The sequence below is a fragment of the Nelumbo lutea genome, chromosome 1 (genome assembly GCF_056320005.1).
Source record: "Nelumbo lutea isolate HS-2025 chromosome 1, American lotus-T2T, whole genome shotgun sequence".
In the NCBI taxonomy this organism is placed as follows: Eukaryota; Viridiplantae; Streptophyta; class Magnoliopsida; order Proteales; family Nelumbonaceae; genus Nelumbo; species Nelumbo lutea.
In genome coordinates, this window is record NC_142684.1 from 104,600,142 (window position 1) to 104,614,218 (window position 14,077).

At 40.1% G+C, this 14,077-nt stretch overlaps 1 protein-coding gene and 1 pseudogene across 2 annotated transcripts in view; both read left to right on the forward strand.

Annotated features, from left to right (window-relative positions):
* Positions 1-14,077, forward strand: part of LOC148876552 (methylmalonate-semialdehyde dehydrogenase [acylating], mitochondrial-like) — a 48,919-nt gene that overhangs the window by 27,008 nt on the left and 7,834 nt on the right. The gene's annotated exons all lie outside the window — the stretch shown is intronic.
* Positions 1,499-13,672, forward strand: LOC148876553 (large ribosomal subunit protein eL18x pseudogene; annotated as a pseudogene).

Below are 14,077 nucleotides of genomic sequence, written 5' to 3' on the forward strand. Positions count from 1 at the left end.
TGCTTTCTATTTCCCAAAAAGTATATCTATAGACCCAAGGGACTTGGGAGCTACCTCTTGTCCATGAAATGACTACCTGTGAGTCCCCTTCCACCTCCAAGTTGTTGAAACCAAATTTCTTAGCAAATTTTAGCCCATGGAGTAATCCACAACTCTGTTTTCAATGCATTACCATCTGTTAGTGACCCTGAATACAATTTTAATCATCTTTCCTTCCGAGTCCCTGAAAACCCCTCCCCCCTGCTACAATCTGACTACCAATGTAACTCCCATCAAAATCGAGTTTGACAAAGTTGATTGTTGGGGGTCTCCATTCCATATTTACTCTTTCCTTGGCTTGAGCCGAAGAAGCCACTTCCTTCCAAGTTCTCAAAATGTCATTTGTTGAGAAACCTTGGAAATCCTCCATGGCTTTCACCCAATGTGCAATTTTAATTTTTACCACATCCACGACTTCCATTTCTGATCGATTTTTTTCATTAAAGATCCTCCTATTCCTTTCTTCCCATATAGTCCATAACATGGTGGCTCTCACTGCTTTCCACAAAATTCTTCCCCTTTTTTTCGGTTATCTCAAGAAGTTTGGATCGAAAAGACCCACCACATCCTGAGTAGGAGTCCACCTGCACCCAAAGAGAGAACAAAGCTGCTCCCAAATACAAAAGTACAAAAGGACAGGATAAAAATATATGGTAAATGGTTTGACCATTGCTATTACACAGAAAGCATATGTGAGGAGAAAGGCATTTGTTTGGCCTTCTTTTCTGTAGCATATCATGAGTGTTAATCTTCCCAACAAAGTGTCTGGATTTTAGGAGGGATTGGCTTACTCCAAATTTCTTTCATTGGGAAATTTACCCCCATGGTTGTAGGCTGAACTAAGAAGTTGAAAAAAGAAGCACAAGTGGAAGTACCATCTGAAGTGATAGACCAAACCTTGTTGTCCTCTACGTTTTGATCCAAGAAGGTAGAGTCAAGATTGGCCAAAAGGGGAATAAGAGATTCACATTCTATTTCCCTCATGCCCCTTCTAAAACCAAAATCCCAATTTATGCCCGATGTAGAGCAGTTTACAAAATTAGAGATGGGTTCAAATTGATAGTGCATAAAGCACAGGAAATTGGACCTTTAGTAGTTGTGCACCAATCCAAAGGTCCTCTCAAAACAAGACTCTTAACCCGTTTCCTGCATCATATCGGATGAGATTCACAAAGGAAGGATAAATCTCAAAAATTGCTTTCCAGGGAGGAAAAGATGTTGCATTGTAAGCTACCTTTACATCCCAACTATTGTCCATCCAACCATGTATGCTTGCCATCACCTTGTGCCAAATCCTATCACTTTCCGAAGGGAACCTCCACAGCCATTTCACTAAGAGGGCTATATTCTTTTGGTTAAATTTCATATTCCTAACCCACCTTTTTCTTTGGGTTTGCTAACTTGTTCTCCATTTCATCAGGTGGTCTTTCTTTCCCTCCCTTGCTTCCCACAAGAAACCCCCCCATCAACTTTCTAGTTGCCGAGCAATTTTTATAGGGATACAGAAAGTGGATAAAAAGTAAATGGGGAGATTAGCTAAGGTGGCTTTGATCAAGGTTATCCTTCCACCCAAAGAAATGTAGCTTCTTTTCCAAAGAGCGAATTTTTTAGTAAACCTCTCTAGCACAGGCTTCCAAAAGCTTTGAGATCTAGGATTTCCTCCCAAAGGTAAACCAAGGTACTCTGAAGGCCAATTTTTGGCTTCACACCCTAAGAACTCTTCTATTCTAAGGGTTTTCTCTTGCATATTTAGTCCCCCAAACAATCCTTCCTCAAGTTGATCCTTAGAGAGATTCTCAAAAGAGCTGCCAAGGGTCTTTAGCTTTCTGAGAATTTCAAGGCTGAAATCATCACAAAACAAGATGATATCATCTGCAAATTGCAAACGGATAACCACCTTAGCCCTTCCCACTCCCTAGCCTTTGATTAGGTTATCCAAGTCTGCCTTTATGATCACTCTACTTAGGACTTGAGCAATCAAGGTAAAGAGGAAAGGGTATATGGGGTCACCCTATCTCAAATCTTTTGGCTGGAAAGAAGTCTCTAGAAGACCCATTGATCAAAATAGAATGCTGCACTGACCTTAAACCACCCTTGATCCAAGATCTTCATTTCTCCCCAAAACCAACTCTCTTCATAATCTCTAGAAGGAAGGACCAATCCACCAAGTCGTAAGCCTTCTCTAAGTGCAACTTTCAAATAAATCCTTTTCCCTTTTTTCTTCTTTTTCTCTGCTACGCGTTCATTAGCCACTAGAATCTAGTCCACAATTTGTCTCCCTTTTACAAAGGCAACTTGGTTTTGAGAGATAACTATGGGTAAAACCTTCTTAAACCTAAATGAAAGAACTTTTGCTATTATTTTGAAAAGGCTACCCACCAAGCTAATTGGCCTACAATCCCTTGGGGTTTTTGCTTCTTAGTGGGTTTCTTTCCTTCTCCCTTTCCTTTTTTATCATGACAATCTCCCTTGAGTCAACTCATCTCCTATTCTTGGCTCTAATGCTTCCCCTCTTGGGCCACTAAGCTCAACTTTTGCTCCTGAATTTCTAACCTCTTCTTCCCTCAACACTGTTGGGTTCTCAACAGTTGGATCTATTGTTCTACTCTCTCCCTCGGTCTCCTTCACTTCCTCTCTCAAAATCCCTTTTTTAGGCTTCAAGGCACAACACAAGGGTTCTCTGCGAACATAGCCTGGTCTGGATCTGGATCTGCACACAGAGGAAGGGGAGAGCAAGAGGACAGGGTTAGACATGCCAACTTGATCAGAGGAGAAAGAAAGCAAAACAGGAGTTACAAGAGAGTGGGGGTTAGAGTTTCCCTAATCTATTGCAAGCTTCCCTTAGATCCAACCCTTCTTGGACATTTTCTTCTTGCATGCCAGAGCTTTTATCTTTATTGGAGTCTATTTGCCTGGACCCCCTTAAGCTAGATAGAAGAGTTTGGACTTTGGTACTGAGTGGCTCCTTTACTTGTGCTTCCTTCTTCAAGCTCCTTTGTTCTTCTCCATCCCCTTAGGTTTTCCTAGTGAAGGAAATTTGGTCTAGGCCCACTCCCCCCAGAATAACTGCCTTTTGTTGGGAAGTTTATCATGGTAAGGTTAATATTGTGGATAATCTGTAGAAGAAGAAACCTGTTCGTGCTCGAACCCAAACTGGTGCACAATGTGTAAAGTATAGAACGAGGACTGTTACCACTTGCTAATATCTTGTTCCTTTGCTACAAATGTTTGGAATTGGGTTTTCTCTTTATTTGGCTGCAGGTGGAACCTTATTTTTGATGTAAATCTGCTCTTTGATCCATCAATTCTTGGATGGCCAATGAAGAGTGGGAAGCTTATGTGGAAATGCATGAGAGCAGCTATGGTATGGAGCATCTGGGAGGAATGGAACACTAGGATTTTCCAAGAAAAAGAAAGAAATTTTGAGGAAGTCAAGGAATGCATATTAACAAGGACCATCCTATGGCTGAAAACCTCAGAACTGTTTGTGGACTACTCCTATAACAATATTTGGAGGAGTTGGGCAGCGATGGCTTCAATAGCTTCAAAGAAAACCAGATTACAGGCAAGGTAGACTCCTCCAGAAGGTAATTAAGCTGAATTTCGATGGCAACAGTCAAGGTAACCTAGGGCCCTTAGGTATTGGTGGAATCTTGAGGGATAAGAACAACAACATTATTTCCTTATTCTCAGGCCCGGTAGGAGTCGGAGACTCAACAAGGGCTGAAATACTAGCAGTTTGACAGGGGCTTACAGATTTCAAGCCAACATGGAATTGAAAATTTGGTAGTTGAAGGAGATTCCAAGGTGATGGTTGGTTGTAGAATCTAGACACTGTCACTTGGGGCTACAGAGATCTTCTGAGGATAGTAAAATGGCTTACAAGAAACATGACAGCCAATTTCCAATGGGTCAGTAGATCAGCTAATGCATTAGCAGACTTTTTGGCTAAACACGGGGTTTTTTGGGTTTCTTTGTATTGGGCTAATTTATAATTTTGCAGTGTTTGGGTCTGTACTACTCATCCCTTTGGGGAGGTAGCATCTCGTGCCTCCTTCAAATCAAAGGATTTTTCTTGATAAAGAGAGAAGTAGGGGTAGCCTCTCTCTCAACCATCAGCACTTGCGGCAGGTAAGAAGAGCAGCAGGCAGCAAGAGTTGGAGTAGGAGAAGCAGAGGCAGCAATGAGTATCAACTTAGTTGCAGGAGGCAAAAGTAAGAAGACCAAGAGAACTGCCCCAAAACCCAATGGTCTTTATCTCAAGTTGCTCGTCAAGCTGTATAGGGTTTTGGTACGGAGGGCCGGAAGCAACTTCAATGCGGTGATTCTGAAGAGAGTGTTCATGAGCAGGGTCAACAAGGCTCCAATGTCCCTTTCTCGATTGATTCACTACATGGAGGGAAAAGAGGATAAGATTGCGGTTCTTGTTGTAATGGTTATCAATGATACTTGGGGTTTATGATGTGAAGGTCATGGCTCTGAGGTTTACGGAGACAACAAGAACTAGAATTTTGAAGGCAGGAGGAGAATGCTTGACATTTGACCAGTTGGCTCTCAGGGCTCCACTTGGGCAGAACACGATTCTTCTTAGAGGTCCTAATAATGCTTGTGAAGCAGTGAAACACTTTGGCAAGGCTCTAGATGTGCCACACAGCCATACCAAACCCTATGTATGATCCAAGGGGAGGAAACTTGAGAGGGCTAGAGGGGATTTAGGGTCTGAGTCATTCGTCATGCTTTCTCCGGAGGTGTTTGTCATGTATTGTTGTGGCTCAATTTTTGTTAGACATCTTTACATTTTGGTAAGCAATTTTTGTTGGACATCTAGCCATCTAGGTATCTATGCTTTATTTTTCCTTTCTATCTTGTTAAATGCTGGATAATTTGAGCCTTGGCAATTCTAAAATGAATGGTAGTAATCATTACATGAAAAAAAAAGGAAGAGAGAGAGAAATAGGAGTACCCTAATTGAAGTCATTACAATTAGAGTGATCCACTGAGTGAAATCTCTTGATCTTTTTGAGGAGTCCATGCAAATGATTTGGTGAGGAATTGGACGGTAGTTTCTGACTCAACTCCTAGCAAGGTTGTGTGGTAAGACCAACTTGGTCCCCTCCGTGTGGTTTTATTAAGTTGAACTTTGATAGTAGTGAAGGAAATCCAGGTCCTTTAGGCATAGGGTACATCTTTAGAAATGAGGAAGGAAGAATCGTTGCTATCTACTTAGGTTTGATTGGTGTTGGAGATTCTTTGAGGGCTGCAATAATGGCTGTGTCGGAAGGTCTGCAAAGGGCTAGACCACTAGAGAGCTGAATATCCTGAAGCTAGTAACTGAGGGGGATTCAAAGTTAGTTAATGAGTGGTTGCAGAAGGAAGAGGAGGCTGGATGGTGGTGATATAAAAATGAGAAAAGAAGTAAATAGCTGTGTCGAGGAGGAATGGAAATCAATGTGCAATTTGTGAAAAGGAATGCTAATTACTTTGCTGATAAATTAGCAAAGCAGGGGGTGGGAAGGGATCATTTATTTTGGGCTGTATTGTAATTATGTTGTCTATATGTGGGAGAATTAAGAGAGTTTATCTCCCCCTTTTCTCATTTGTACACTTTCTTTATTAATCTAATAATTCAGTTTCTCTTATTCATTAAAAAAGGAAATACCAAATCACCTAATGAGTGCATGCCTATTGTTGCTACCTCCAGTGATGCATGAACTAACCACTATCATATGAAAAAGTAGCCTATTTCTAGGGTTCACTACCTTACTAGGAATATCAAGAAATATGAAAGTAGCCTAATATGTGAAGTGATGAGTTCACATAATCATAATACTTTCTTATGACCTCCAAAAAAGAACGTGGACATGCTATGGATCAAAGGAAAACCAAATCACCCAGTATATGCATGCCTTTGTGATTTTGGTTTGATGAGTTCCATAGTTGCAACAATTTCTTGCAACCAGCCAATAAAACACAGACATGCTGCTATCAATCAAATGAAAAAAACCAAATAATCCAATGAAGACATTTTCTATTGTTACACCAAATGATACAAGAATGACCCATTGCCATATTAAAAAAAATAGAGACTAACTCATAGATATACTACCTAACTATGACAATCAGGTAATACCAAGGTAGCTTAACATGTAGAGTGGTGATTTCACATGGTCATAATACTTCCTTGTAACACACTAATCAAGCATGAACATTCTTCCAATCAGATAAACCACCCATTGAGTGCATGTCTACTGTTGTTACCTCAAATGGTACAAGAAAAACCCACTATTATATGAAAGAAGAGACTACCTCTAGTCATAGTTGTCAAGGCAATGCCTATGCAATAAGGTCCTCACGGTTGCTTTGCTTAATCAGTAAGATATTTTTTATAAGGTGCTTTGGATACCTTAATGCTCTCAACTTTTTGATATTTTAATATTAAAACAAACATTACTAATCTAAACTTTGATGGAAGCTCCTTAAGTAATCCAGGCCCAGCAGGAATTGGGGGTGTCTTCAGAAATGAGGAAGGAAGAGTTTTGGCCCTTTACTCGGACCCGATTGGGGTGGGAGATTCTTTGAGGGCAGAAATCTTGGCCTTACTCCAAGGACTGAAATTGGCGAAACAATGGGGAATGCAACACTTAGAAGTGGAAGGAGACTCCAAACTGGTAATAGGGTGGATGCAATCTAGAAACTTGGGAGTATGGTTACTTAGACAGCCTCTAAGAGAGATTATTAGGGAGGCGTTGTTTTGGGCTCCTTTGCAAGGCTTTTGTTCTGATTTTCCACCCACTCTGTGAGTGGTGATATCTGTACTCTCTTTAATATCTTCAATGAAAGTTACCGTTTCATATAAAAAAAATTAGTAAACTGCTGATAAAAAAAAGAAAAAACATTATTAAACTAAATTATTCAGTTCGCCTCATGCTGATGCCACAAATAACTCTTGCTAAGATCTCTTTGATTTCATTAAGAAAATGTCAAATCTCCAAAGACCTTTCTAACAGCTTAATAGTGTGCAGACAACTTTGCTAAAGCTTTTGTACATCCTTTCCCTTTCTTTTGTAATAGAAGTTATCCTTTTCTAAAAAATATTCAATTTGAGTTAACATACTTGTTTCTTTTTTTTTTTTTTTCTTATTTGTTAGGGTTCAATCAAATGTATAGTGTCTTGACCTTAAAGACTTCAAAACCTGAACTGATAAGCTTTGAAGAACTCAAAATTTTGTCCAATCAACACATATTGATTATTTTCTTCTTCTTCTTCCTCTTTCATCCTTTCTTTTCGTTTCTTCCTTTCCTAAGACAAAAATAGAGGCTCAACCCTTCTATTTCTGAAAATTCATTTCTTTCTTCCACTTTCTTCATGAATATGTTGATTTTCTATGTTTAAATGAGATCTACTTTTTTATGAAGATTATAAACAATTAATAGTGAAAGATAGCTGCTGCTTGCTATGGAACTTGGGGAATTGTCTCAGGATTCATGTTTTTTATTCAAAAAAAGGTTGTTGCCTAGGCAACTAGGAAATAAGGCACTGCCTGTCCCCTGGCCTCACCTTGACGCCTTGAAAGGTATGCTTCTAGGGCCCACTCCCTTACTTTGTCAATCAAGAAATAGAAAAATAGCTTAATACATGGAGCAATGAGTTCACATGGTCACAACACCTTTTGACCCTCCAATAAAACATAATATGCTATCAACCAAATGAAAAACCAAATCACCCAATGAGTGATTGCTTGGGTGATTTGATTTTGATGTGTTCACAGTCATAACACTGACCCTCTAATAAAACACACATGATATTAATCAAATAGAAAACCAAATTTATCTAGTGAGTTCGTCTTGCTTCTATCCCAAATTACACACTAACAATCCACTAACATATGACAATATAGAGATTGCCTCTAGGTTTTACTACCTTGCTATCGCAATGTAGAAATACTAGCTTAACATGTTGAACGATGAGTTCACACAACCATAACACTTCATGCAACTCTGCAATGAAACACAAACATGCTAACAAAGGCTATAGTAAAACATGGACATGCTAACAAAAAACCAAATCAATGAATGAATGCATGCTTGAGTGATTTGGTTTTGATGAGTTCATATGGTCACAACACTTTCTTGCAATGTTACAGTAAACCATGGACATACTAACAAAGCAACAGCCAGATGAAAAATCAAATCACCGAATGAATGCATGGCTTTTTCCTACCCCAAATGATACAAAAAATAACCCACTCTATGAAAAAACAAAGACTACCTCTAAGGTTTACTACCTTACTATGACAATAGTAGAAATCTGCTGAATTAAAAAATATGAAACGGAGTAGTTTCTTGAAGAGAGAAGAAAGAGAGAAGGAGAAGAAGAGAAGAAGAAAAGTTGAAAGAAAAGAGAGCAATCATTCTGGCCGCCCCCTTCACTTATTATTTATACTAAAATAATAGAACAATACAAAGACAACTATGCCCTTATAGGGCGACAAAACATAAAACAACATATATAACACTCAAAAAAACAAAATAAAATTTGGACTCACATAACTACTATGGTCCCCACCTCCTATCTAACAACTAACATAAACATCTACTCAGAAAAACATCATAAAACTAATTAATCTTCAACACTCCCCCTCAAGTTGGGAGTAAATGTCACACGTTCCCCACTTGTGTAGATCATGTTCGAGCTTGTTCCTTGCCACCACTTTAGTGAGACCATCAGCCAATTGCAAATCTGAAGAGACATAAGGCAAACAAACTTCTCCGGTTGTTACCCTTTCTCTTATAAAGTGTCTATCAACTTCAATGTGCTTTGTCCTATCATGCTGAATTGGATTGTGGGCAATATTGATTGCAGCCTGATTGTCACAGTATAACATCATAGGTTCCTCTGCTTTCATCCCAATCTCACTCAAAAGAAATCTAACCCAAAGAAGTTCTGAGACACCATGAGCCATGGATCTATACTCAGCCTCTGCACTTAACCTTGCCACAGCCGCTTGCTTCTTACTCTTCTAGGAGATCAAGTTTCCACCTACAAAGGTGCACACTCCTGATGTAGACCTCCTGCCATCTAAGCATCCTGCCCAGTCTGCATCTGTATAGGATTCTAGCTTCAGATTCTCATGATTTGAGAAAAGAATACCTCTGCCAGGGTGTTTTTTCAAATATGCAAGTATTCTCTCAATGGCTTCCCAGTGTTGAACCCGAGCTGACAGCATAAAAAATATCTGGTCGTGTCATACACAGATACAACAGTTGGCCCACTATTCTTTGATATCTCCCCACATCCTTTACCAATTCACCATCCACATCATTAATTCTTTGATTTGGATCAATAGGAGTGTCTACTGGTTTGGTCCCCAGCTTCCCAGTCTCTCGTAGTAGGTCAAGTACATACTTTCTCTATGAAATGAAGATCCCATGCTTGGATCTTGCAACTTCAATCCCTAAGAAGTATTTGAGCTCACCAAGATCTTTGATCTCAAATTCTTGCTGCAATGATTTTTTGAGATCATCAATCTCCTTTAGATCATTTCCTGTCACCACTATATCATCCACATACACAATTAGAATTGACACCAAAGCATCTCTCCTCTTCACAAAGAGGGTGTGATCAGACTGTGTCTGTGTGTATCCAAAACGGATGAGTGCCCCTCTAAACCTGTCAAACCAAGCCCTAGGTGATTGTTTTAGTCCATATAGAGATTTTCTGAGTCTGCACACCTTTCCTTTATCAACATTTTCATGAAAGCCTATTGGAATGCCCATATATACCTCCTCCTGTAAGTCACCATTGAGGAAAGCATTTTTGACATCAAGCTGGAACAAGGACCATGAATAGGTGGCTGCTAGAGATAAAAGAATACGAACTGAACTCATCTTAGCTACTGGTGCAAAGGTTTCCAGATAATCAACACCATAGGTCTGAGTATACCCTTTTGCTACCAACCTTGCCTTGTACCTCTCTATCTTGCCATCGGCCTTATACTTCACTGTGAATACCCATCGACATCAGATTGTCTCCTTGTCTGGGGGAAGATCAACTATTTCCCAAGTTTGGTTTTTGACCAAAGCATCCATCTCATCTTGCATGGATATTTTCCACTTAGGTTTGGAGAGAGTCTCAGTAACATTCCTGGGTATAGACACAGAATCCAGGGAAGAAAGAAAAGCACGGTAGGAGGGTGATAAGGCACTGTAGGAAAGATGGTGTGAAATGCAGTGGGCTGTACACTTTCTCTTCCTCATACGAAGTGCAATGGCAAGATCAAGGTCAGTGGGATCAGTTGCAACAGTGGTGTTAGGGACAGAATCATTATCATCAGAAAACATAACAGGCTCAAGAGGAATACCTGGAATTGTATTTGCCGAATCTGGAGTTTCAGAAGGACTAACAGAGAGTGGTGTGGGTCGAGGATGTGTGGAGTCAACCATCATCTTCCGGCGCTGATATTGCTGTGAGGCTGCCCGTAGTGGCTTAGGTAATGAAACTAGAGGTGCAGGTGCTGGCTGCACCAATGTTGGCTGAACTGATGGTGCAAGTGCTGGCTGAACCGATGGAGGCACCACAGAAACAGGAAGATGAACAGATTTTGAGTTCTCCCCAAAACTCTAATAAGTCATGTGGTTATAAAACTTTCTTGTGACCTTCTAATAAGTCATGAACATGCTAATAATCAAATTTAAAACTTCACCTTGGAGTGTGTTCCTAGGTGATTTGGTTCCAATTAGTCCACATGGTCACAACACTTTTTTGCAACCCTCCAATAAAAATTGAGTGATCTTGGTGGATCTTGTCCATCTGAACAGGATAACAATAGACTTGCTTTCAGTTGGACCAGAAGGAGATAACAGACATGTTTTTCCAGCTGCTATTATTTGGAATGCGACTGCTCCTACCAAAGTAAATGCCCTTGTTTGGGCTGCTGCCCTGGATAGGTGTCTCACCAAGAAAAGCCTGCTGAGGAGAGGAGTGCAGATTCAAGACCTGAGTTGTATGTTATGTGGTCAACAGGAAAAGGATAACAATCACTTGTTCCTCCACTGTTCTGTTTTAATGTCTTTATGGAATCACTACTTTTCCTCAGTAGGAGTGCCCTGGGTCATGCCAAAATCTGTGTTGGGTCTTGTTGAAATCCGTTAGTTCTCCTAGTAGTTTATCTTATATTTTTGTTCTTTAGTGCCACGGGCACTTTTGTAATTTCTCCCCTCTTTTATTTTAAGTTGAGTCGCCCTAATATAAAAACAAAAGAGAGCTGGAGCTGACAGCAGCATGTTTTTGAATCTAAACGTTCTTCTCTCTTCCTCTTCTTTCTCCCTCCTCCTTCTCCTTCTCTGATATCTCAGGCCTGAAAACATTGTATCAGAGCAGGCCTTCTGAGATCAGAAAGGGTGCGATAAGTTTTCCTTTTTTGACACTTCTTGCTGTGGATCGAATCTGATCAAGAAGCAGATCGGACTGATCTGAAGGGGTTTCTGCTTGTCTTCTATTCTTCTTCCTTGGCCGTGTGCCAAGAAACCCTTAAAAGGAAGGAAAAAATCTGATGCTGTGAAGATAAATCTATCTTCTGTGGATCGAGTGATCCTCTCTTGTTACCCAGGTAAATGGGTTTTTTGGAGGTCTAGATGACCTGAAACTGCTAAGTTTCCTTCAACTTTGGATGTGTGATCCTGATTTTTTTTACCCAGTCAACTGGGCGGTGTAGGTCAAAATGACCTGTAACTATAAGACAGTGGTCGGCTACCTTCCTTGGAAACATTTCCAGTAGCTGTGTATCTAAGAAAAGTGATGAAAAGAGTACATACAAAGTCAGCCTAACTGCAGAATTGGGGACTGAACTGTAACTGTAGCTGAACCTTGACTGAACTATGGCTGAACTGAATTAGGGTTTGAACTTTGACTGAACTGGGAATTGAACTGTGACTGAACTGAATTATAGTTTGAACTTTGACTGAATTGTCTGAACTGAAATTGAACAGTGGCTGAACTGTAACTAATCTGAACGGAATTGTTAAGGAATTGTGGCTGAACTGTAACCTTCTTTGAACAGACCTGATCTGGAAAGCTAATGTCTTCTGAAGATTCTATTCTGTCTAGTGGATCCTCCAGTCAAGGTGGAGTAAGTGGGGGATTTGACATGAGTTTTCCCATGGCTGTGATACCATTTGATGGTCTTAGCTACCTAGAATGGTCAATAGGAATCAAACTATACATAACAGCCAGGGGGAAGGTAGGCTATATTAATGGTAAAACTAAAGAACCAAAGTCTCAGAGGGTGGAACATGATAGGTGGGATCAGGAAAACAACATGGTGATGTCATGGCTGTTACTGTCTATGTTGCTTCCAGTCAAGAAAACTTTCATGTGGGCTGAAACAGCTGTTGAGATTTGGGAGCAGGCAAAATCTACTTATTCAGAGCAACGCCACTATGCCAAAATATACCAGTTGCAACCTGCCTCATCTACTTATAAGTAGGGGGAGAGGACCCTCTCAGCCTACTATTCAGATTTGACCTCAATATGGAAGGAACCAGATCACTATCAGAACATTGATTGGAAGCGTGATGTTGATGCTAAAGGTTACAAGGCTTTGGTTTCCCAACAACGAGTCTTTGCCTTCCTCTTGGGGCTGAACCCTATATATGAGTCCCTTAGAGTTCAGATACTAGGAAGTAAAGATCTTCCTTTAGTGCAAGATGTGTATGCTCTAGTACAGTCCGAAGAGAGTAGGCGCAGTGTGATGAATAGATCTGAGGGGGAGTAGATTACCTTAGTGGCTAAAGGATAGGTGCAGGAAGCAATAATTCCTTTAAGAAGGGTGATTCCCAAAGGAGAGTGGATGACAAGGATAAGTTGTAGTGTACTTATTGCTAGAAGGCCAGGCATACCCAAGATACTTATTGGGACCTCCATGGAAAGCCAAAGTGGGCCCAAGAGCTGAGTAAGAAATCAGATCAGAATAAGAAGTTGGGATAGCAGAGTCATAAAAGGTTTAATACAACAAACTTGCCCTCTCAGGAGCCTCTGTCTTCTACTGCTATTCACCAGGACCTCCCATCCGTTGCCAATCCCTGGGAAGATATCATTAATTCTTCCTGTGACCACTTGGATCTGTATGGGAGAGCAATCCGTCAGATGGATTCTGCTCCTCTTGTCTCAACTTTTTTTGCATCTACTTCAGGTAATGGTAATCCTGCCACAGCCTTCCATGTGTCTTCCCATTCACCTGACTCCCCTTGGGTAATTGACTCTGGCACCTCAAACCATATGACGGGTAAGTCAAATTGTTTTTAGTCCTATCAACTTTTATTTGGTAGGGACAAAGTCAGATTAGCTGATGGTTCATTTCCCACCATAGCTGGTCAAGGAACCATAACCCTTCCTTTTGGACTTACCCTATATAATGTATTACATGTCCCGAAATTACTTATAAACTTGTTTTCTGTCAGTAGCATTACAAATTCATTAAATTGTTCAGTGACCTTTTTCCCTTCTTGTGTTGTACAGGATTTGGACTCAGGGAAGATGATTGGTAGAGGTCTTATGGTGGATGGTCTCTACATGCTGAAGAACAAAGCTAGTCTTATGGCCATTGAATCTTTGAGTCAGTCTAGTATGAGTTAGGTTTATTTATGGCATAGTTGTTCGGGTCATTTATCTTTTGAGTCGCTAAAAGTCTTACTTTTGGATTTATTTAAATTAGTGTCAGTGTCTGAGTTAAAATGTCAAACTTGCTAGTTGAGCAACCATTGTGGAAATCATTTTCCTTCAAGAAATAATAAATATGATTTTCCTGTCCATATTGTTTATTCTGATGTTGGGGCCTTGTTATTTTACCATATGAGCTTGGCTATAAATATTTCATTACTTTTATTGATGACTATTCTCGACATACATGGGTGTATCCCATGCGGTTTAGGGATGAAGTACCAAAAATTGTAAAAGATTTCCAACACATGATATTCACTCAATTTCAGACAGAGATCCAAATTTTCCAGTCTGACAATGCCAAAGAATACTTCCATAGTG